Source organism: Tiliqua scincoides, chromosome 7 (assembly GCF_035046505.1).
Source record: "Tiliqua scincoides isolate rTilSci1 chromosome 7, rTilSci1.hap2, whole genome shotgun sequence".
NCBI classification, from domain to species: Eukaryota; Metazoa; Chordata; class Lepidosauria; order Squamata; family Scincidae; genus Tiliqua; species Tiliqua scincoides.
In genome coordinates this window covers 42,268,005-42,290,695 of record NC_089827.1, presented here as the reverse complement: position 1 = coordinate 42,290,695, position 22,691 = coordinate 42,268,005, and the positions used below count along the sequence as shown (strand labels likewise).

Here is a 22,691-nt window from a genome sequence, read left to right as displayed (position 1 = left end):
AGCTACCAAAGTCCTGGATCAGGCAAGATTTGCACTGAAGCTTCCCAACACAACTAGACCATGCTACCTGGGAAAAATATTTGCAGAGATGAAAGCCCAAGAAGTTTTTAACTCTCCTAGAAGCACTCCCTTGCTAACTGAACACTGCCTGATAGTTCACTGAATATGAGTTTCTGATTCCTTAATAAACCATGCTTCCTCTCAAGAATCTGGACATTCTCTATCTTTTGGGTTTTCTGGCATTGGTGTCTTGTCTTATTTCAGTAATAAATCATGGCCCAATCCTATCCAACTTTCCAGTTCTGGTGCAGCCTCAATGCAGCCCCAAGGTAAAGGAACAAATGTTCCCATACCTTGAGGAGGCCTCTGCTACTGCCTCCCCAACACATGATGCAGTGCACATCCCATTGGCACAGCTGTACCGGCACTGGAAAATTAGATAGGACTGGGCCCTCAGGTAGCAAACAGCAGTCTATCCTACTCATGATTTTTGTCATTCACATGATTCTTTTGCGCCAATACTCATGATTGAGAAAATATTAGCAGGTTTTGATTAAAAACAAAACAAAAAAGCTGCTGTCCAAGGAACTGTTACAAAAACCACAGAAAGGGGACCTGTAATTTTGCTTGAGCATGCATGGATTTGTCACAAAGGTCAACAAACCAGGTATGCCTCTTTCATCAGCTGCACTCCCCATGGAGGAGAGGTCACTTTGCTCTGGAGCTTTGCTGCTGGAGCCCATTTTGGAAGACTGGATTGTCCTAGGATTAGTCCTAGGACTAATTCAGCAGTCCTAGGACTGCTGAGAATGAACAATGTTTGCTAGTGAATTATTCCAAGTAAGTGAAGGGCTTCTGGGAAATGTATCCTGGACTGACATCACTGCAGATATTATCAGAAGACATCATTCACCTGAGGCAGTTAAGGATAAATCTGGGAAAAATATTTGTGGGGAGGAAAGCCCAAGCAGTTCCTAATTCTCCTAAAATCATCCCCTTACTGACTGAACACTAAATGTTAGTGCACTGAATATGAGTTTCTGATTCCTTAATAAAAATTCTTCCCCCATTTGTCTTTTCAAACCTCCATTAAGTCATATTCTAAGCTTCCTAAGCCACCCAGATACTGTGGTAGGAGGTGTAAAGATGTCAAACATGAATGGTGGGTGATGAGAGGGCTAGAGAAAAGCATATGGTTTATGATGACAGTACAACAGGAACAGAGGAAGTCAGATATTGAATGTGTGAAGCTGTCTAACACCAAGGACTCAGAGCAGTCCCTCTGTTTCACAACAGTGGCAAGAGCAAGTTCATCTTGTGCTTGTTTTGGGGGTAGGATGCAGATTCCGGGCCACCTACAGTACAAGAATCTACTCTTGGCTACACCCATTTCTGTCTCTGGTCAACCAGTGATTGTATCCTGAGTCCTAGCCAGCACTCAGCAGGATCCATAAGAAACTCAGTGGTGTAGGTTTCCAATTTTCCCCTTAAACCTCACCTTGAGAACTGATCCATGTTTCAGGACTGACAAGGTTGGAGCAATCATTGGCACTGAATATAAATGCACTATATGCTCAGAATACAAGACCTGGAACTGTAGGCCAGTTCACAACTTCATTACTGTACGGTAGTATTTCAGAGTATTGGGATACCGTTTTCTGATGGTCTCTTTTAAATTGCTTGTCCAAAGCAGCTGGCTTTAGTGTGTGTTGCATCACATGTACTCTGCAAAAGCATCTGAAGGGAGGCTCTGGAGGCCCAGAATGCTCCCTGTGGAACCTCCTGGAGATGCTTAAGGCCTCCTCTGTGTTGGGGAATTCAGAACATTTATACCACAGAAGCTAATCAAGTGAAGCAAATGCATGAAGTTAACTGAGGCAGAAAGAAGCAAAGGGCCTTTTCAGAATTCAATACAAATATAGTGCAGTTTAAGGAGGGTGAGCCTTCCCCTCACATTTTTGTTTGCACCTGTAAATGCAGATTTAAAAAATAAAAAAAATACCTTTAGGAAGGAAAGACAGCCACCATAAAACTGCTGACATCTTTTACGACTCCATATCTTGAAGATGATTTGGAGCACATAAGACCCCACAAAACACGAACATCACAGTCCCACCTCTGGCACTCTTCAGGTTCTAAGTGTGGCCCCTCACAAGCCTCACTCTTTCCCTAGTTCAGAGCATGGCCAGGAACTATTCTTGCTCTGGATGCTTTGATTCTGACCAGCTGGGAGCCAAGAGGAGAATGGCTAGTGGGACTAGCTCGAAATGCATTGGAGTTAAGTTACAATAAAGCAGATGGCCTGTGAAGTGGCAGGATTTCACATTGCAAAGTTCTGTTCCCAGGGATGAAAATAGTATTTATAATGAGAAATAATTTAGGGTTTGTTCAGCTGATACTGTTGAATTGTCCAGGATCTAGATGTCTTTTCAAATAATGCATTTTTTCTTGCAAGTATCTTCTATTTTCCCAGCACCCAACTATAATAGTCTGTCAACAGAAAAATGTGATTCTCTTCCCCTGCCTTGCTCACAAATTCATCGTAGTGATTAATATTTTGTGGAATACAATCTTTCCCACCTATACCTGTTCCATTTCCTGACCTTAATTTTTAATTTGAAATTATTTAGAGGTTAATAGTTGTTATGTGTCATGACTCAAATGTGGGAGCAGTCATCTCCCTTTAAAAACAGTAAATACCAGCTCCCACTAGAATGCCCTGCTATTCTGAGAACATTTGCTTTTTTAAACAAAATGTGCATATTAATTTTCTTGAAGGCTGTGGGCCCTCTTCTGTGCTGAAGTGCGCATCTGCTCTGATTATTTATTTATGAAAATGCATACCTTTCCAATCATGATAAATTTTATGATGCTTCACAACAAAGGTTAAGGTTTTTTTACACCATGGCCAAGGCTATGCTCCCTGCAGTAAGCATCCCCCTCCCCTATTATGTAGAAATGGGCTATCATGTCAGATGGGTCTAAAGAAGATATGCTAGGGATACAGATACTAATGAAAAAAATGTGTAGCTTTTGTGGTCACATTGTATCATGTCTGTTGTTTTAAGACTGCATAAACAGTAGGTTTTGCAAGCAAGCAGTTTTCTGGTGCCTGCTTGTGAGAACGAACATGGGTTTTGTGTGAAAGTGTTAATGACTCACAAGAAAACAGATAGCTTAGTGCAAAAAAAGAAGAAAAGGATGCATACAGTGGGGTGGAAGAAGTTTGAAAGAACATGGAAATACATAATGTTCATTCACAGATGCATGACTCATTATTGGAAACTTAGCAGATCACAGAATGGCTATCTAAATTTTCAGATGAGATCAGGATTCAGAGCGACTGAACAAGAATATTTCTTAAATTTGGTGGAAGGGGGTTTGAATTTCAGTGGCAAGTCAAGTTATGCCTTCATTATCTGAAGGACCAGACTAAGGGTCCGATCCAGACCTGTGTGCTCTGGCTCAATGCTGGCGCACACTGTTGCAAATGTGCCATACATTTGCGAGCCCTTACAGCAGGCCCAGCAATGGAGCTAGCCCAGTGCAAGCATGAGCTGCTTTCATTCTGCTGCCTGGCAGTCGCCTAGACTGCCTGGTAGCGGAGAGGTGGAAGTGTGTGGGGGGAGGTGGGGAGGAGGCGTTCCAGGGTGGGGGCAGGTGGGGGAGGTGGGGAGGATGCATGGCAGGGAGATGTAGCTGGGTGGGAGGAGGGTGGGACTGGTGGAGCACCATTCCATTGGATGCTCAGACCCATGTTGGACTGTGCGGTCTGACACAGGCCTCTTTGATTCCGTGGCAGCTCCACAGCTGCTGTAGAATCAAGTAGCCGCATTGTAGGGCTACTTCCCTTACCCAGGGGAAGAGGATGAAAGTCCCCTTTTCCGAAGGAGCTGCTGTGGGCTGCCTGGCTGAGTGCAGGATACCGCAGCAGCCATTTTTGGCACCATGGCAGTCCCGTGCACCGGGCAGCTCAGGTAGCCCATATATAGCCACAGACAATCCTCTTCCCCTCTCTGCCACCAGCCTGGCTTGCCTCTGAAATTTTCTGTGCTACTAAAAGCATTCTGGGTGTGATGTACTGGCCATTAGAGAGATGCTGGTAAGAATGGATGCTTTAACTATGGGAAAAGGCACCATGACGCAAAGTGTCTAACCCTAGAACTGCTTGGGCCCCTGTATGATTTAATAGGAACAGGCAGTTGTTGTCATGGAAATCCACTTCTTTGCCTCAAGCTCAGACAGTGCCAGAAGTCACAGTGGAAGATTTTTCTAAACAACAAAAGTGCCACAGGGCAAAGGTATGGTTGAGTAGACAGCATGTTCAGGCAACAAAATTAAGAGCTAAAGCAATTTAATGCCAAATTTGGTAACAATACCATTCAAGCCTAAATTTAGGTACTGCCAAGCCTCTTTCCCTCTTCCATACTGTTCCTTCACCAAACCAGTCTTCTCCTTAAATTTTTGTCTGTATTTTTTTCAGAGCAATTTTTCAGAAATCAGATCTTCCTCAGAGTGCCTCTGATGCACATAGAAAGAAACCCTTCTCTGCCTGCCCCCACCTCACCCCATCTGCACTGCAGAAAGGTACAACTGCAGTCCCAGTGTGGCAGGTGCAATGTGTTGTCAGCGCAATGCAACATTCCAACCTAAAGAGGGAGTATTTCCCAAGCTCCTGGTGCATTGCTTGACCCCTGAACGGTATCTGGTGCAAGTTCCACAAGCTGGGGTCATATTTCTATGCCCTGTACAGTCATATGTACTGTACAGAGCAGGTGCATTTAAAAAATTTTAAATTGTAACAACACAAGCCAGACGCAATTGTTCACCGTTACGGACTAGCTTCAGCATCTGTCAGTTCCAGTTGACTTTCACATTCAATTTTCAGAACAGAGAGAAGTTTTCAAAGACATGAGGTAAACTGTGTTAATGCCATGTCCCTGCACAGAATTCCCCTCACACTTCAAACATCCAATCTGAAGAAGAGTTTTGTGTGGTTTTTAAACTCTTGTTGGTTTAACAAAACAATCCCTCTTACTTGTTTTACGTTTCTTGTTCTATAGGACCCACAGTACTAGAATAATCTTAACTAAGCACAGTTCTGTAGGAAACCAATCACCACCAGACCCAAGGTTTTCATGTGACAATTCTTTCTCCTAACTGCAATATGAAACACCCACCTCACCCCACAGAAGGAATGAGGGAAGGAACTTTGTGCGTTGCATAGGTGTATAGGCTTCTAGACAGATACATTACAAAAAGAGGGAGTGTGAAGTGCAGAAAAAGTTGGTCTCTCTATCCCTTCTACTGAGCTCAAAATGGACACACTTTCTGTCAACAGGCTGAACAAGGAGACATTAGAGTCTTGGCCACTACTGACCATGAGATGAACTTCTGCAGTAAACTAAAGCAGTTGCAGAAAAGAGACATTCCTCTGCAGTTGAGAAATAAAAACTGGGATTTGGGTTTGACTTGGTAAGGCTGGTAATAAACTGCCACCCCCGTGCAACTGTTCCTGGCTGGGTCTGAAATTGATCTCTCCAACCTCATATGGAATCCCTTTTTGTGCCTTGCATTGGGTATTATTTTTTTCTCCATAACAGGGATAGAAAATGTAATGCTTACGTCAGCACTAAAGAAGAGGCACGCAGCAATTTGCCAACCCAGCCAACTGGGTTAGATGAACCAATAGTCTGACTATGTAATGCTACTTCATATGTTTATTGTCTCCTCCATGGAGGAGGAGAATAACACAGAGTTACACAGAATGTAACTCTGTGTTTCAGTCATATAGAAATGCTGGATTAGACCCTTTTTATTCCTGAGATGCTTTTTCTTCTCCACCACCTTCCTTGCCAGACTCTAAAACCAAGACTCTCCAGAATTAGGAGCTTCAAAATCTTGAGATAAAGTGGCAGATGTTAAATCTGTCACATCATCCTATTAGACTACTGGGGTATACTTTAGAGCTCTTTCTGACAGCAGATTTCCTAGCAATGGTAGCACCAAAACAGGAAGTACTATACAAAGAAGAGATACCTATAATACAGGAGTTTGATGCAACAGTCACTGATTTTATGCCACAGTTCTTGTGCTGCCCTATTCTGATTCTGCTTGTCCGCTTGGAATCATTGCAGTGTGATCATGAGGGGTGTGGGTGTCAGGTGTGTTGATTCAGTGGTGTTCACACTCACAATCTCCACATACGTCCTTCAGGAAGTTCCTCTCTAGAGTCCACTTACATTACAATTGACTCAAGCTTCAGATGTGATAGATCTCCAGTATGCCCTCACTTCCACCACTCCTACTTTGAGTAGGGCATGTGCCAAAGACAGCAAGAAAAGAAAAGTGTCTACAGTATTCCCTGGTCTGCCACAGGCTCAAAGTGCAACTCTGGGCAAGTCCCTCAATGAGGCTTGAAAAATATCCTGTTCTGACTCATTTTTAAAGTACCGATTTATCAAAAGTGCTCAATATTCATAAATCCAAATGATGTTCTTGGAGCTGCTCTTGTTTAAAAGTGGCATATAAAGTATTTGTTGTTGTTGTAGTAGTAGTAGTAGTAGTAGTAGTAGTAGTAGTAGTAGTAATAATAATAATAATAATAATAATAATAATAATAATAATAAAAGCAGCTTTACTGGGAACAGTTTGCATCTTGCAACAATATTTATAATAGCAAAATAGGATAAACACCAGGTATCCCAGGTCCTTGGGAAGAACCCAGTGTTTGGATAACACAAACCAGTCAATAACCTCTACCTGACTGTGTGAAAATATCATCATCATCATCATCATCATACACGTATCTGGTTCATCTAAACATTGGCGTGTCAGGGTGCGAACTAAGAGCAAAAGCTCTTTTATACAACTGTGTCAAATATTAAATTTTGCATCCCATTTTCTACCACTATAAAATGTTGGCTATGTAAACAGCTATGAGAAATTTTTCTTTAAAAGCATGTGTGTGTCCTCTGTATCTTTGGGGGATCCGTTCCCAGAACCCCTGTGGATACTGAAATCCATGGATAATGAAATGGGGGGGGGGCACTGCAGTAACACAACACTTATCTGGCAGCCCCACATGACAGGTACAGTTGCATCCTATCTGTGTCTCAGAACACCTCTGGATGCGACTAGAAATAATCAGCACGGACCAAAAATGGCTTCTGGACCTGTCTGCATCTGCGGATGCTCAAATTCATGGATGCTGAACCCACTGTAGAATGGACTTCACTGGCCATTTCTTTCTTTCTTTCTTTTTTAAGAGAGGGGTGTGTGCAGGGGTGTGTGCTACTCCCTGCCACTGGACTGAATCTAAGATTTGTTTTGTCAGGCTGCATTTATATAATGGTAAGTGGAAATGCATTATTCATTTGCTCAGAGCCACTCCCCTTTATTATTCCTTCATATGTTCTAGGACTGAAAGCTGGCCCTGAAAACAGATTTCTGATCTAAAATTGAGGCATGAAGCTCAGATATAATCTTCAGAAGTCTGCAGTAATGCCTGATATGATGACAACTATTATTTCTAACTGCCTGAAAGCAGTGTTCCACTCATTTAATAATGATGTTCATGCTTTACATGAACATGTGTGCTGTTAATTTGAAGGTAGAAAGGATTAGAAACTTCCTGACTTCAAGCATTTCCATGGGGAACACACTGGGAATACAGCTCACAACAAACAGTTTCTTTGGCAGGTGTGCATCCTATTAGTTTGCAAGAGCACCTGTGAATGTCTTACAGCAGTGGTTCTCAAACTTTTAGCACCAGGACCCACTTTTTAGAATGAGAATCTGTCAGGACCCACCAGAAGTGATGTCATGACTGGAAGTGACATCATCAAGCAGAAAAATTCTTAACAATCCTAGGCTGTCCTAGGCTTAACAATCCTACCCACACTTACCCAGGAGTAAGTTCTATTGACTATCATCATTAAAAGCATATACATATTTGCCTGTTCAAAATACAGATCTGTAACATTTCCCCAAATGCAGTCATATACCAAGGTTGCATGAAGTCTAATATATTAAAAATAAACTATTGACATGAATGGGGATGCACCTGAAATTGGCTCTTGACCCACCTAGTGGATTCCGACACACAGTCTGAGAAACACTGTCTTATAACTTTGCTAAGAGCATTCCAAGAAATTTTTTATGGATTTTGCCTAGTTCATAGGTTGGCACTGAGTAAGTGAAGTACCCCACAGGGGGGCTACGACTCTACAATGGCTATTCAGCCAGTCCAGAGGAAGGACGCCTTGTGTTGGGCTGTGAGACCTGACACAGGGCTCCGCATCTGGCGGAGCTGAGCTCCACCATTCTTGCTCCGCTCCCAGCTGCCCCCTCCCCGCCATGCATTCTATCTGCCCGTCCCAGAACACCTCCTTCCTGCCTCTTCTGCCCCAACTTACCTCTCTGCTGCCCAGCACTCTGCAGACCACTGGCCTCCAACCAGCACTATCCCACACAAACTCATGCTGGGACAGAACACACTCAATAGAATTGGGCCCTAAGACATATCACATTTCTTAATATTTCCTACAATTGCCCTGTAAAGTAGGACAGTACTGGTATCCTAGTCTTCTTTGGTTCTCTACAGTGAGCTTTGAATCAGGGACATTCCTACTCATAGATCACACTATTAGACTCTGTGCTACCTATTTCTGAAAATATGAAGTTGACATTTATTTAACTTAGCCCACTCCAATTGCTCAAGTTCAGGACAGGCTACAACTTAAAGCAAACACACATCCAGCAAACAACATATGTTAAAACCCATACCCTTAACCACTGAACTCTCAAAGCAGGAATAATCCAAGTATACACATGTTAAGTGATATCAACAGGCTGTGCAAGATATCATGTTGCTCCTCTCTCCCTGATGCACTGACAAGGCCAAATGATCAAAGGTTGGTCAAAAGTTCAGGCAATCAAAAATTCCAGTATTTCTGAAATCGTTTTCTATTAATACAGAAAAATCAAACACTGACCTCATGTCCTTCAATATCAAGAAAAGTAAAATCTGCGTTGGCAGAAATTTCATTACAGGAATTACATTCACCCTATATAGTAAATAATGCATCTGAACCAGGACTACATAACTTCTGATCCATCAAGTCAAATGTAGTCTAACAGCCACAAATGGCGCTCAATAGACCTCCTGGTTGTGCTGCTATCCAGGACTGCAGAATGGGGTGAGTGGGCTATGAAGCTCTTAGCAGTCTAGATACAGCCTCTTGTATAGGGCAAATAAAATGTGTTGAGCTTCATGGGTCACAAGTTGGTGGGTCTGACCAAAACCAATGTCCAACTCTAAACATTCAGCAATACTGAGAGCTGTGATGCTTTTGGTTTCCTTATCTTAGCTACTGCAACTTTTCCCATAAAGTTACACAGTTAAAGTTGCAGTATCCTATGCCCCCAAATCTGGGAAGCCCAGTTTGCTCATTATGTAGATTGCTAGCTAATTTAGGAGTGGACCTCAACAAGTGGGAAACCCTGGCCTCTGAGCAGCCCGCTTGGAGGCAGGCTGTGCAGCATGGCCTTTCCCAGTTTGAAGAGACACTTGGCCAACAGACTGAGGCAAAGAGGCAAAGAAGGAAGGCCCATAGCCAGGGAGAAAGACCAGGGACAGACTGCACTTGCTCCCAGTGTGGAAGGGATTGTCACTCCCGAACTGGCCTTTTCAGCCACACTAGACGCTGTTCCAGAACCACCATTCAGAGCACGATACCATAGTCTTTCGAGACTGAAGGTTGCCAACAGTCAGCTAATTTTGCAAATCAACAACATTACTTTGAACTTCTTCTATCAAGGGCAGCATGTTTGCTTCTGGCACATACTACAAAAGTTTGGCAAAATTTTCCACACCAGGAAAAGCTTCCACCTACTAAAGGCTTTCACCTACTAAAGTGCTGGAAAGTGGGTTAGCTTTCCAGCACTGACATAAGGGGAATGCAGCTCCGAAGTAAGGCAACAAACATTGCCTTACCTTGAGGAGGCCTCCGTGACTGCCCCCCAACTGCAGGATGCAGCACATGCCCCACTGACACAGCTATGCCAGTGCTGGAAAGTTGGTTAGGATTGCGCCCTAAACTTTTGCATTTCAAACAAATGTAGATATCCTATGAAGACTTCTAGGGTAGAGATGGGCAGAGAGTAGATCGTGGGCAGAGTACAACAGTCAGTTTTTGATAAGCCACTGAATGGTAGGATTCTTGCTAAGAATGCCAGACCTTGGCCTCATCTAGCAAGGCGCTTTCTATGTTCTTAAGCAGAAGTGCAGGCTCAGAATCGCTTAACAGATTAGTCATGACTTCATTGTTAAGAGATTCTTCCTGAGTACGAACTCTTGATTTATAAATCTAACACACTATACAGTACAAATAGCATGGCTTTAAAAAGTATCTTACATAATTTGAAAATTTGATCTGCAAAATAGCAAAGATTATTTTGTTAGTATTGTGGCAATATTAAGGCCTGCAGAAGACATGCAGTTATTTTATGGGAAATTACATATGTGAGAGCCCAAACCTATCTAACTTCCCAGTACTGATGCAGCCATGCTAATGGCATGTGTACTGCTTCCTGCAGTGGGGAGGGCAGTCACAGAGGGCTTCACAAGGTAAGGAAACGTTTGTTCCCTTACCTCAGGGCCTTGTGGCTGCATCAGCGCTGGAAAGTTGGATAGAATTGGGCCCTGAGTTTCAATCCCCATGGGATTTGCAACCATACATTCATTCTAATTTCAAGGGTTCATTTATGGAAAAAGTTGTGCTACTCCCTACTCCAGCACTGTCAATCATCCTTCAGCTGTCTTCCTATGTCTGCACATATCCCAGCAGCACTTGCCTTCTGAAAGGGGCAGGAGTTTTCCCCTGAGCATTTACTCCTCTAAGGCAGTAAAATATAAGCTCCTGCAAATCTTAGTGCAGACAGTCTAACCTCCTCTGAGGATTCAAAGGATATCAGACACAGTAGCATTGTGAGCTCGGTATGTGAGGGGGGAGGCAAACCACCCCCATGGTACTTTGTGGGTTTGCACACTCTTCACAGGAGGGTGCACAGTGCTTGTTGCCTGAGTGCTCAAAGCGGCAAGCAAAGATGGCTCCTCCCAGTTGCCCAGTGTTCATTTGGTTCCAAACTGACGCCATTCCAGATGTGGAGGGGATATTTCAATGTGGAAGACGATATGATGATGCAGGGGGTGACGTGACAGTGTCATCACGTCACCCCGCCCCCAGCACTAGCAGGGCCAGCTTCACTCCTGATCAGGCAGCCGTATATGTCTTCCAACCAGACATTCAAACCCCATATGAACAATTCTGAACACATGAATTAAGAAGTAAAAAAAGACACTTGGTTTATTCTGTAAGGAAAAAAACTCATGGATTCCAGACAGAAACTCAGGTGGGTTTTGCATCCAAATGTGTGTTACATCTGTGGGAAATGCTGATTTCCACAAGGGTTTCTGGATGTTTGCTCTGGACCTAAGACTAGATTGGAATTTTATCTCTCATGTTTCAAGAGAAATTAATCTTGTACTTTAAAGTTAATACAAATAATAAAAAGCTATAAACTACAAAGAACAAAAGGCTAGCCAATACACTCTCATTGTCTCAGCTGCAAGATTCAGGCTGTTTGCAAAGCAGCTCTTCTCCCCCCATGGTCACAGAAACCAAAACACAGTGTGCCATATAAACTGGATAGTACATGCATCAGAGCAAGGTGCTTGTGGAAAAAAACAACTTCAGATGGCTACATAATAATGTTGAGGGTTTATCTTTGATTTTGAGAAGGCATTGTCAATTGAGGAGCATGATTATACTCTGCATAATTTGCTTCTATAATTCTTCCCAATTTGAAATAAGCAGTTACTCAGCTTCTTCATTGGTCAATTACATAACACTCAAAACAGCAACTTCTCCATAATGGCTAGAAGGCAGGAACAGCTTTCTTCTCATTGAACAATTGGGCAGAATACCATCTGCACTTTTCCTCCAATATCTCTGAAAGTACCAAAGTTAGAAAATGTATTTGAAAATGAAAGCTAAGCCTTCAGGCTAGTTAAAGACCCAAACTAGCCCTGGATGGCATGCCTAGAAGCTGAAAGTAGCTATCCAGGCAGTTAATTGCAGTGTCATGTATCAACATGCCCTCCACTTAGCCCACTGGAGATTTTGATTACTTTTGGGTAATCTTACTTTTGGGTGCTATTTGTCTGGACAAGCCTAAGAATGCAGCATAGATGAATTCAACCCTGAGCTATGTACCCAATGGTGTTTGGATTTAAAAAAGAAAAGAAGAAACTTCTAAAAATATTATTATATTTTTATTTTCATTCAGTGTATGTGCTAATTTTTTAATGAGCTCAGTTGTTTGTGCTCAAAATGTTTTGCATTAGGCAGCCTCAGAAAAATCCTCTAGGTTACTGGCCTACTACAGTACTACCAGAAAATGCAAACTGTCCTATTGTTATGTTTTATATTATTTTTATGTTTACTATATCCAGATTGCCTCTTATTTCCCCACCTGGTCAATCCTTTTCTTTCCCCGTCTTCCCCCCCCCCCCATTCAAAAAGATGGTCATGGTACTGTTGGTGCAACTCAGTTCAGGTCATGATTCAGATGAGGATTACCCTGCACATGCCCAATCTCCTCTGATCTCGGAAGCTAAACAGGGTCAGGTCTGGTTAGTACTTGGATGGGAGACTGCCTGGGAATACCGGGTGCTGTAGGCTTATACCATAGTCTTTCGAGACTGAAGGTTGCCAGCCATTTTCAACCATGTTATGGTCCACCAATATGAGACCAATAACTACACAAAAAGATGTATAAGCCCCAAAGCTCTTATAAGAAAACATCTTTGTTTAGCTTTGTTTAACAGGTTTCCTAGCAATTAAAGAACACATCTAGGATTTTAGGGTGTGTGTGTATATGTGTCAGGTTGTAAGGTCCCTTTCCTCTCAGACTTGTATTCTGAACAAAGGCATGTTGAACTATGTTAGGGCACCTTAATCAGCCCAGGTGTGCCTCTGCCCTACAATGTCTAAATGCCTATTTTAATGGTAACTGAACACTGCAACATGCACAACCAACTGTCCCTATGGATTTGGGAACTGTAATAATACGAAAATTGCAAGCAGGAGCTTCCAAATGTTTCTGCATATATCAGGAGAGAGAGAGGTTGGGAGATAATCTCCTTAAAGTATTTTCTATTGCTTCCCTAATTCTGCTGGATTCTTGATAAAAAAAAACGGAGGGCCCAATCCTAAAGTGGCCCAGCACCACCACTGAGCCCTGGCGCTGGTGCTGGGTGCTGTAAACATGCTATAAAGCAAGGATTTGGCGCCCTCAGAATAGGGAGTGCTGGAGATGGGCCCACGTCAGTCAGCCACCCACACCAGCTGCCGCCAGTAGTAAGTGTGACTGCCAGGCAGCAGTGCGGACTTTGGGGGTTGGGAGTGTGTAACAAGGGTGGGGTGGGGTGGGGTGGGGAAGGAACTGGGGTGGGAGGAGGTGGGATTGGTGGAGCTCTGCTCTGCCATATTGTGAACTGTGTGTCAGGCCGGAAGGCTTGACATGGAGTGTCTCAAGACTGCGCCAGCAAACTAGCTAGCTCAGACTTGCGGGGCTTGGGGCTTTCTCCAGGGGAAAGGGATGAAAGTCTCCTTCCTCCAAGGAGACCTTCAGCTGCTTCCTGGAGCCTGCTGGATACAGCAGTAGCTGCTTTGGTACCACTACTCCAGCAGGCACCAAGAAGCTCAGGATTGGGCTGTAAAGCAACTCAGCTGTGAGAAGGATGTCAGCACCACATGCTGCTATGCATGCATGAATCTCAGGCACCCAATGTGACATTACTGCTGACATCTGCTTTAGCCGTTGTTTTGCTATTCTTTAACCAATGTAGTTCTTGCTCCTTTGACAAACCCAGTTTGCAGCTAAGATTCTGTAAGCTGCTGTAATGCAAGGTTTGGGCACAGGACTTCTGGCCCCCAATTCCACTTCTATAGATATATTTACCAGTATATATTATTCATTTTTTAATTATGTGTAGGCCAGTGGGTTTAGAGCTTGGAGACTTGAGTTCAAATCCCTGCTGTTATAGGCTCTCTGGATTAGTCTTCTTTTACCATCTGTGTCTGACCATGGGAATGTTCCATCCCACAAAGATATTACAAAGACATACAACAATGGTATATTCCTTTGATTATTACAATTATCGATAACTGAAACCAGAATACTGGACATACAGAGTTAATTTATAAAACCGTCTGCCACTAGAACCAATAAAAGCCAATAGGGTAATTGACAGCCCAATCCTATTCTTTGACTATCTTTAATATCCTAAATTGCTGAGATTGAGTGACAAGGAATGAAAGAAACTCTTACTATAGTATTCTTTGGAATTAACATTCTAGAGCATCCAGAATATGTCTCCTGGTGGAGACAATGCTGGGCTAGACAGACTGTGGGTCAGATTGATATAGCTGAGTTGTCTGTGAGGCCAGATCTGATGTAATGCAGAGGCTAGAAATAGTAAAGACTAAGGGAACAAGCCTAACCAGGTCTACTCAGAAGTAAGTCCTATTTTGTTCAATGGGGCTTACTCTCAGGAAAGTGTGGTTAGGATTGCAGCCTAAGGCATCAAAGTGCCTTAATGAAATTGCATTCATAGACAAGTGTGAAAGCAAGTTTGATCATGCAATGTAAATACATACAGTATATGTTTGCGGGCTGACATGGATTATGTATTGTGGCCCTGGTCAGTTTTTGGAATGGGAGGATGACTTGATCCAGTGACACAATTGTTTCTGAATATCCTCTTTTGCTGCTTAGAGCTAGATCAGTTCCCTAGATTTCTAGGGAACTGGTTGGTGATGGTGGTTGGTGATGAAATTGCTGGAAAAATTATTAGTGAAGAAACACTCATAACAAGTCTGATCAAACATGGGCTAGAACCAATTTTAGCGATTACTCTGAAGCAGTGATGGTGGTAAATAAATCTTTCTTTACAGCCACCATTGTGACTGCACAGCATTATGCAGTATAGCTGTTCCAAGTGGTGTGAGGTTTCATGTATCAGGAACCTCAAAGCAGAAAGAAAGATGGAAGATTTCTCAGTATCCTGCTGTGATCAGTTTGAAAGACGCTTTGTGCATAAAGTAACTCATATGTGTTCTCAGGAATTCCACAATGACACACCCAATTAATATACCTTTGGAAGCAGCAGGTTCTGCTCTTATGAATTCATTTTAGCTTTTGCTGCCTGCGAATGTGGACAGGACTCTTGGAAGTATACATGCAATGATACCTGACCTGGCTAGTTAAAGCCAATTCTTATAGAGCGGATAACTGGGAGAGGGTGCTGTATTTTCAAGTTTAAAGTAGCAGTGGTTAGATTTCTGTTTGAAAAGATTTTTCTAGATCCCACTAAAATGGGATATTAACCAGACAGTATCTAATATTCAACTTCTGGACAAGATGGTAGAGCACATGTTGATGGTCCAGCTTCAAGATTTCCTGGAGGAGACAGATCCATTTCATTTTGGCTTATTTTCCTGTTTGGAGAATAAACAGACTTGATCTCAGATAAGCCAGGAACTGGACAGGGGGATTGCATTCCTGTTGGCTCTACTGGCCTCTAGTGACTTTTGAAAACATTGACCATGGTATTCTTCTGCAGCACTTGGCAGCAGCAGGGCTTGAGTGTACCATTTTGCAGTGACCATATTTATTCTCAAGGGCAAGTTCCAGAAAGTACATGATGGCTGAAGATCTGGATCTATGCCAATCAAATATAAATTGGGAGGAGGTGCAGGAGGGCATCCAATTTTTAAAACAAAAGGGACTTGCATGGGTAGGAGCATTCAATTATTTCCCCACCCATTGTTTACCTCCCTGCAGTCTGTTTGTCCCATGCTTTTTTTCCCCCTTCTCTTTAACCAAGATTTGATATTGGAATGAACCCAGGTGGGAGAGAAGCATTTGTGAGGAGAGATTACAGGGAGATATGTGGCAAGTACAGGGAGGATCCCCAGAACAGGTCTAGCTCCCTACATCCTTCTTTTGCTCTGAAAAGCATATCTCATCCCACTTTTATATGTGGTGAGGCAGACCAGAACAAAACAAATGATAAATTACCATCAGGTGTAGTTTAAGGCTCCGGCTGAAAACAGACAATACTTTTGAATGGAAGGGGTTTTGAGAGGGAGTCTCTTCTGATGGTTTGTTAATTCATTCCACTTTTGCCACTGATAAACAGGTTTTTGTATTGTTTAAAAATTTAAAAACAGCTTGATTGGAGGTGATGAAGGACAGAAGAATTGTATTTGCATGCCATGAGAAGCTACTTTCAACTCTCTTAACATTGTCTCTCACCAACTTCAGTAACCCATCTGCAGAAAGAATTGTCCACACACCAAAAGTATGTCGACCTTTGGTGTGCCAGCTGTCCATGTAGTCTTTATATGCACTCTCTCTCTCCCTTTCTCCCCCTTTGTTGCATATAAATATGTGAATGATTTCTGGTTCCTTGCATATGTCTGGGTGGATATAAAGTGACCTGAATGACAGCCCAATCCTATGCATGTCTACTCAGAAGTAAGTCCCATTATAGTCAATAGCGCTTACTCCCACGTAAGTGTGAATAGGATTGCAGCCTGAATCTTGCGCGTCTTTGAATTATATTTTACAGTATGATAAAAAGATACTACTCATGAGGCAAACCCGTGCACCACTGAGTGCAGTCCTGCAAAAGTGAATCATGTTCACAGCTGCAATCCTAAAGGCATGAGCACCACAATACTAATGATATTTGCTCAGAAGCAAATTCCACTGGGTTCAATAGGGACCTCCTCTCTAATACTTAGGATTGCAGCCTTACTGGGAAAAGGTTCCACCGAATTATTCCTCAGTAAACATGTTTAAGACTGGGCTGTAAATATACAGAGTTTTAAAGGCCCAATGAACCAAACACCTGTCCCTGAAAAAAGGTCATCCACTCATCAATCTCCATTCAGATATGCCTACGAAAAATTGTGTATTTCAATCACACTGATTTCAACAAAACTAGCACCCTGGTCTTACACACATTTTCTGATAAGTAAATCCCAAAGATTTCAAGAAAGTATGGTTATGATCACAGCTGCATGTTGTCCTCCACTTTCCCTGGATTTATAACCTATGTCGGTTCAGGGACATGTGTGACTACACATTTAAATGTCACTGCACACTAATGATTAACTCTAAGCTCAATCACTTGAGATGGCAGCATAGGTTAGAGATTTGAAAGAGCAATTCTCTCTGCACTGGGGTGCACAGTTCACGCTGCTATAATGATTAACCTCCTCAGTTGTATCAGAATCTAATGCCTAATATAGACAATTCCCTGGGTCAGGTAGACCTCACTGTGAGCCCTGCATGTTGTGAGTACTCACATTGGTAAAGAGAGGAGGTTCTATCTAGCAGTCTCTTTTTTTCCAGATGGAAGATGTCCTTTAACTGCAGCTTGGGGTGAGAGTATGTTAGACTCTGCATAGGACAAACTTGGTTTTCATTTTTAAAGCACAAGAATCTATCTTTCCAGTTTTCTCTCAAGCAGGACCAGCTGTAAAGGAGGTCACAGCTCCTATGCATCTCATAGTTACAAAAGAAGAAGGAATTTCAGTGCATGCAATTTGTCAGGCAGGGGTTAGAAAAACTGCCCCTGCTTAAATTCCCTCCTTAGCAAAATTGTTACAGGTTCAAGAGCTCTGTTCTCTTTTGAAGTTGGTCAACCTCTTGCTGTTGTTCTCTTAATAAAAAAACCTAAACAGAAAAAAAAAATGGTGGAGATGCCTCTGCTGCAACTCACCTTAGGTCGAACACAGTCGCACTAGCAAAAGACCAGGGTCCAGGTATACAGAGGATGCCAAAGGATGAAAACTAGAGTTGCAACCTTATTTTTCCTTGCCGAGGAAACTGGGCCTTGAACTTGCATTCAATTTTGGTACAATAAGCAAAAATTCAACAGGGGCAGCTTTCTCTATGACAGCATCCCTATTCCAGAAACACGGTGTACCTGTTGAATTTCTTTTTGTCTTACTGCTACTAAAAGCATTGAAAGATTCTGGCATTTTGGACAGAAATGACTAGAAAAATAAAATATAAATACTGTATTTTGCTTCTATTAAGTTCATTTTGATGTGGTTTTTAACTGACAAAGCAGTAACATCAGAAGTAAATCTTTAACTTCCTAACAACAGCAAAAAATAGTCACTGTATAATTTCAGAAACAAAATAATGCTCTATCTATTAAAATGGGCCTCCATGAAGCATTTCATATCTTTTGCATGATTTAAATTGCATATCTGATCCAATTTAGAGGTGGTAGGAGTAGAATTCTAACAAGGGGTGCATTAAAAAGGGATGCATTTGTTGTTTTCTGCAATATAGATTAGTCAAAAGTGTCAAATGTAACTCTGACTTTTTATCAGCATAATAGTAATCATGAGAGCTAGACTAAACCGATGATGGATGTAAGAATCTATTAATTATAATAACTGTACATTATAATTCAAATGATGGATAATTATGTATAATGTGCTTCAGATAATCCATCATATCCAGATGACTCTTGATACTGAAACAGATTTAACATTTTTTTTCAAAAAGGCTTAGACCCTCTTTCAAGAAAAAAGGTGGCAACCCTAGAAACCACAATCAGTGCTAATTTCTGAAATGGAAGGTGCTTAGGTCTCAGTGGAAGTCACACACTGCAATCTGGAAGTCATACCGTCTTATCACAAATATCTGGGAGGATGGGAGTACATAGTAGGTGGGATAGAATCCTGTGATGCTTCAATTGTTCATGAAATGCACCTTACACATGCTCCAAAGCACTCTTTTTTCGCCTACTGGCACTAAGCCCTGGCACTGAAAACAAATTCTAGCACTGGGGTTTCACCCACGAGTTACTGGAGCCAAAATTCATCAGGGTTTAACTCTGGTACCCGTTTTTAATGCCAAGATACAACTCTGGGGTGGACAGGGGAGGAGGAAAGGAGGTGGTGGTTTAACAATGAGGAGAGTGCCTTGGAACATACACAGAATGCCTTTTCTTCTCCCTTAGAGTGTGGTTCATGCATTTATGTACATTGTTTTATTTATCCCCACTTCACTGATGAACAGCAGTCATGTGTGAACCGGCTCCAGTAAAAACCATACTTGAGTTGAGGGGAGATAAAAGTTAAAAATTTGAGGAGTGTAATCCATAATTGCCCATTCACACATAGAAGTCATCAAAGGATGTTATGTGCTGAAGTGTGCAGAACATGCATGTATGAACCAATCCTAAGGAAGCAGTTCACACAAAATTTGGAGAAAGCGTTTCCAGTTTCAAGACTTGCATGGCTTCCAGTCAGGCTTGAACTCCAGCACCTTTCTTTCTCGAAATGCAGACTTTATTTTTATTTTTATTTTAATAAGGAAATAAACTGTTGGCGCTGCTTTAAATGAAGTTCTCAACACAATCAAACCAGAGGGAGCCTTAAGTTGCTCTTTTGAAAGATGTAGTCTCTTTTGTTTATACTGGAGCCCAGCAATACAGGTGGGTTGTCAATGGCATCCAATCCAGTTGTAATAATAACCCAGGCAAAGCCAAGGCTGAACAATGGAGGGGTCTGAATGAGAGTGGCAGGCAGTTCCCAATACCTCAGGGAAAGGAAGGACGGGATCATTCCACAACAGGATTTGAAACTGATCAACTCTCTAGCCCAGCCATCCAGAGCAGCCAGCTAAGTCTCTGTGGCTGTCAGCTTAACTCTGCCGCTGGTTCCTGTGGGGTAGGGGAGTTAAATAGGACACAGGCTCAGAAAGGAGCAAGCCTGTTTGCTGGGAGTCAAGGAGGCAGAAAAAGAGATCAGCAAGCAGGTAGAATTGGCTGGAGCCCAGGCAGGGAAGCAGAGCATCTCCAGGTAAGCGGTCCTGCGTTGCCTCCATGAAAAGGAGGAGGGGGAAGGAGGATCTCCAAAGGGTGTGGAGGGGGGAGAGATGGCTAGTCAAGAGCTATGGGGTGAGAGCTCTGGCAGGCATAAAGGGGCTCGAGGCTTTTCCTTTTGCAGGGAAGTGCAAGAAGAGATTCCAACTCAGTTGTATTTTTTGGGAAAGGTGGGAGTCATCTTCTGCAAATGTTCTTGGTATCTTTCACCTCGGCATCCTCGTATCAGATTATCTCTCTCAACAGCTTTCACAAACCAGCACCAAATCCTCTCACCCTTCTGTGCTGGGTGCATTTAAGAGCCTTTCGGAGGATTTGATTGCCCATCAAAATAAATGAATTAGGGGAGGTAAGAGAAAGATGAGGAGGGAAAGTGACGGACATGGACCAAGCTTCAGGCACATAAATACAAATCTAAAAATAAAGGCAAAAGGGAGACATAACATTTTCCAGGAGCAGGCGCGGGAGGGATGGGGAAAGGGGGGAAGAAGACAAGTCCAAATCCAGCGGGGATTCTTGCCCATCTGATCAAACAGTGGGTGGGTGGGTTGCAAAACTGCCCCCTGAATGAACTTGAAAGAGCAGGAGGAGGAGCTGTGTGTGAGGGGAGTGACCCCTCCCCCCATTCCTTCCTTGCTTTTGGCAGTTGAAGGGCAGGGGTAGGACCTGTTGTCATGGTGGTTTATTGTTATCATCAGGGGACATCTGATGATCTTGAGGGTTTCTAACTAGAACGCTCATCCCCCCGCGCAGCCCTCCTTGAGGTTTGTAATTGCTTCATTCCATCACCTCGCAGCCCTTTCTTTTCGTTCAATTGCTTTTCGCTGCTGTGGAATTAAGATTCCTACCTCCCCCCACCCCCACCCCATTGAGGTTGGGCATCCCCGCTGTGGGCATTGCATCTGTGCTGCTGCCCTGAAAGATGAGAGGGAAGGGGCATTTCACACTACCAAAAACCCCCAGGGTCTCCCTAGAGGCAATGGCTGCACATTTTTTTTTTAAACTTATTTCTGTCCTCCCTCCCCCAGGTATCTGAACTACTGACCAGTGCTAGTGAGGTACCATAGCTGATCAGGAGAATCTCTAGACCAGGCAGCATCCTCAGGACTCACCAAGGTGTGGTCCTGGAATCTGCTTGGAATGGTAGCTTCTAAGTATTGTGTGAGGCAGTGGTTCTCACACATTTAGCACCAGGACCCACTTTTTAGAATGAGAATCTGTCATGACCCACCGGAAGTGATGTCATGACCAGAAGTGACATCATCAAGCAGGAAGATGTTTAACAATCCTAGGTTGCAATCCTACCCATGCTTACCCAGGAGTAAGTCCCATTGACTAACTGAGGGCATATACTGGCCCATGGTCTGACATTTTTCAACGAAGGCAACTCTGTCCTTGAATGGTTGGACAAATTGGACATTGATATTTGATCTAGTCTAATTGTTATATAAGCCCATGTATTATATGCCATATGCTAAATAAATAAATAAATAAATCGTACCCACGCTTACCCAGGAGTAAGTCCCATTTACTATCATTGTTAAAAGTATATACATAGTAGCCTGTTAAAAGTACAGATCTGTAACATTTCTCCAAATGTAGTCACATACTATGGTAGCATTAAGTCTAATATATTAAAAATAAAATACTGAAATGAATGGGGACCCACCTGAAATTGGCTTGTGACCCACCTAGTGGGTCCTGACCACAGTTTGAGAAACACCAAATGTAGTCACATACCATGGTAGCATTAAGTCTAAAATATTAAAAATAAAATACTGAAATGAATGAGGACCCACCTGAAATTGGCTTGTGACCCACCTAGTGGGTCCTGACCACAGTTTGAGAAACACCAGTGTGAGGTAATCCTAAGGCTGGTTCACATATGCATACGCATTTAATTTTGGTTTTTTTTCTGTACTTAAATATTGTACACTGGGTAACTAGATGTATGAACTATTGAAAAGTATTATCTGAAATGACATGAAAGTTCTGAATTCTGCCTGTGATGTTAGCTTTGTGACAGCCCATTCACACATGCAAGTTATCACTTGATCTTGCAATCATCAAGTGATGGGCGCCATACATTTGTGATGAATGAGCCCCAAGTTGGTTCTGAGCACAAGAAGGGTTGCGCCCTCTCACCAGCAAATAGCTATGCATGAGGTGACAGGAGCCAAGGTGTTCAGGTTATAAGATTTAGCATCCAGGCAAGTGTAAGGCCATAGCTTTCAACATTACTTGGGGAGATACCTTGGCCCTAGCGGGGTCAGGAGAGGTGAGCCAAGAAGGGTTGGGATTGGATGGAATATTCCCTTAGTGTGGCTGGAAAATAACCACCAGTAAGGAACCTGGGTTGTGATATACCAGCCTTGCTCTGTACTAAACACAGGTATAAAATGCCAGCAAGGTAGCCATAGTGCAAATCCAGATCTTTGTTAGAGGGTTTTATCCCTCTCTGTGTCCCGTCCCCCCCAGTGCAGGCAGGCAACACACTATTATGCCAGCACTTCACCAATTTATAATCCCAGGGATAGAAAGTGGAAAATGGTCGCTTGCCTGTGTAATCACTCTCTCTTTCCCTTGCCTCAACCATAAATGCACATTTGCTTCTCATTTGTTGCACATTATTGGCACATCTTCCCTCACGCTTCTGTTGCAGGGACACTGTGTTTTCTCAGCTATCAAAATTGAACTGTTTGGTACC

At 42.8% G+C, this 22,691-nt stretch overlaps 1 protein-coding gene across 1 annotated transcript in view; it reads right to left on the bottom strand.

Moving 5' to 3' along the window:
- The window catches only part of CACNA2D4 (calcium voltage-gated channel auxiliary subunit alpha2delta 4), a 192,863-nt gene that overhangs the window by 49,228 nt on the left and 120,944 nt on the right, over nucleotides 1-22,691 (bottom strand). The window lies entirely within an intron of this gene.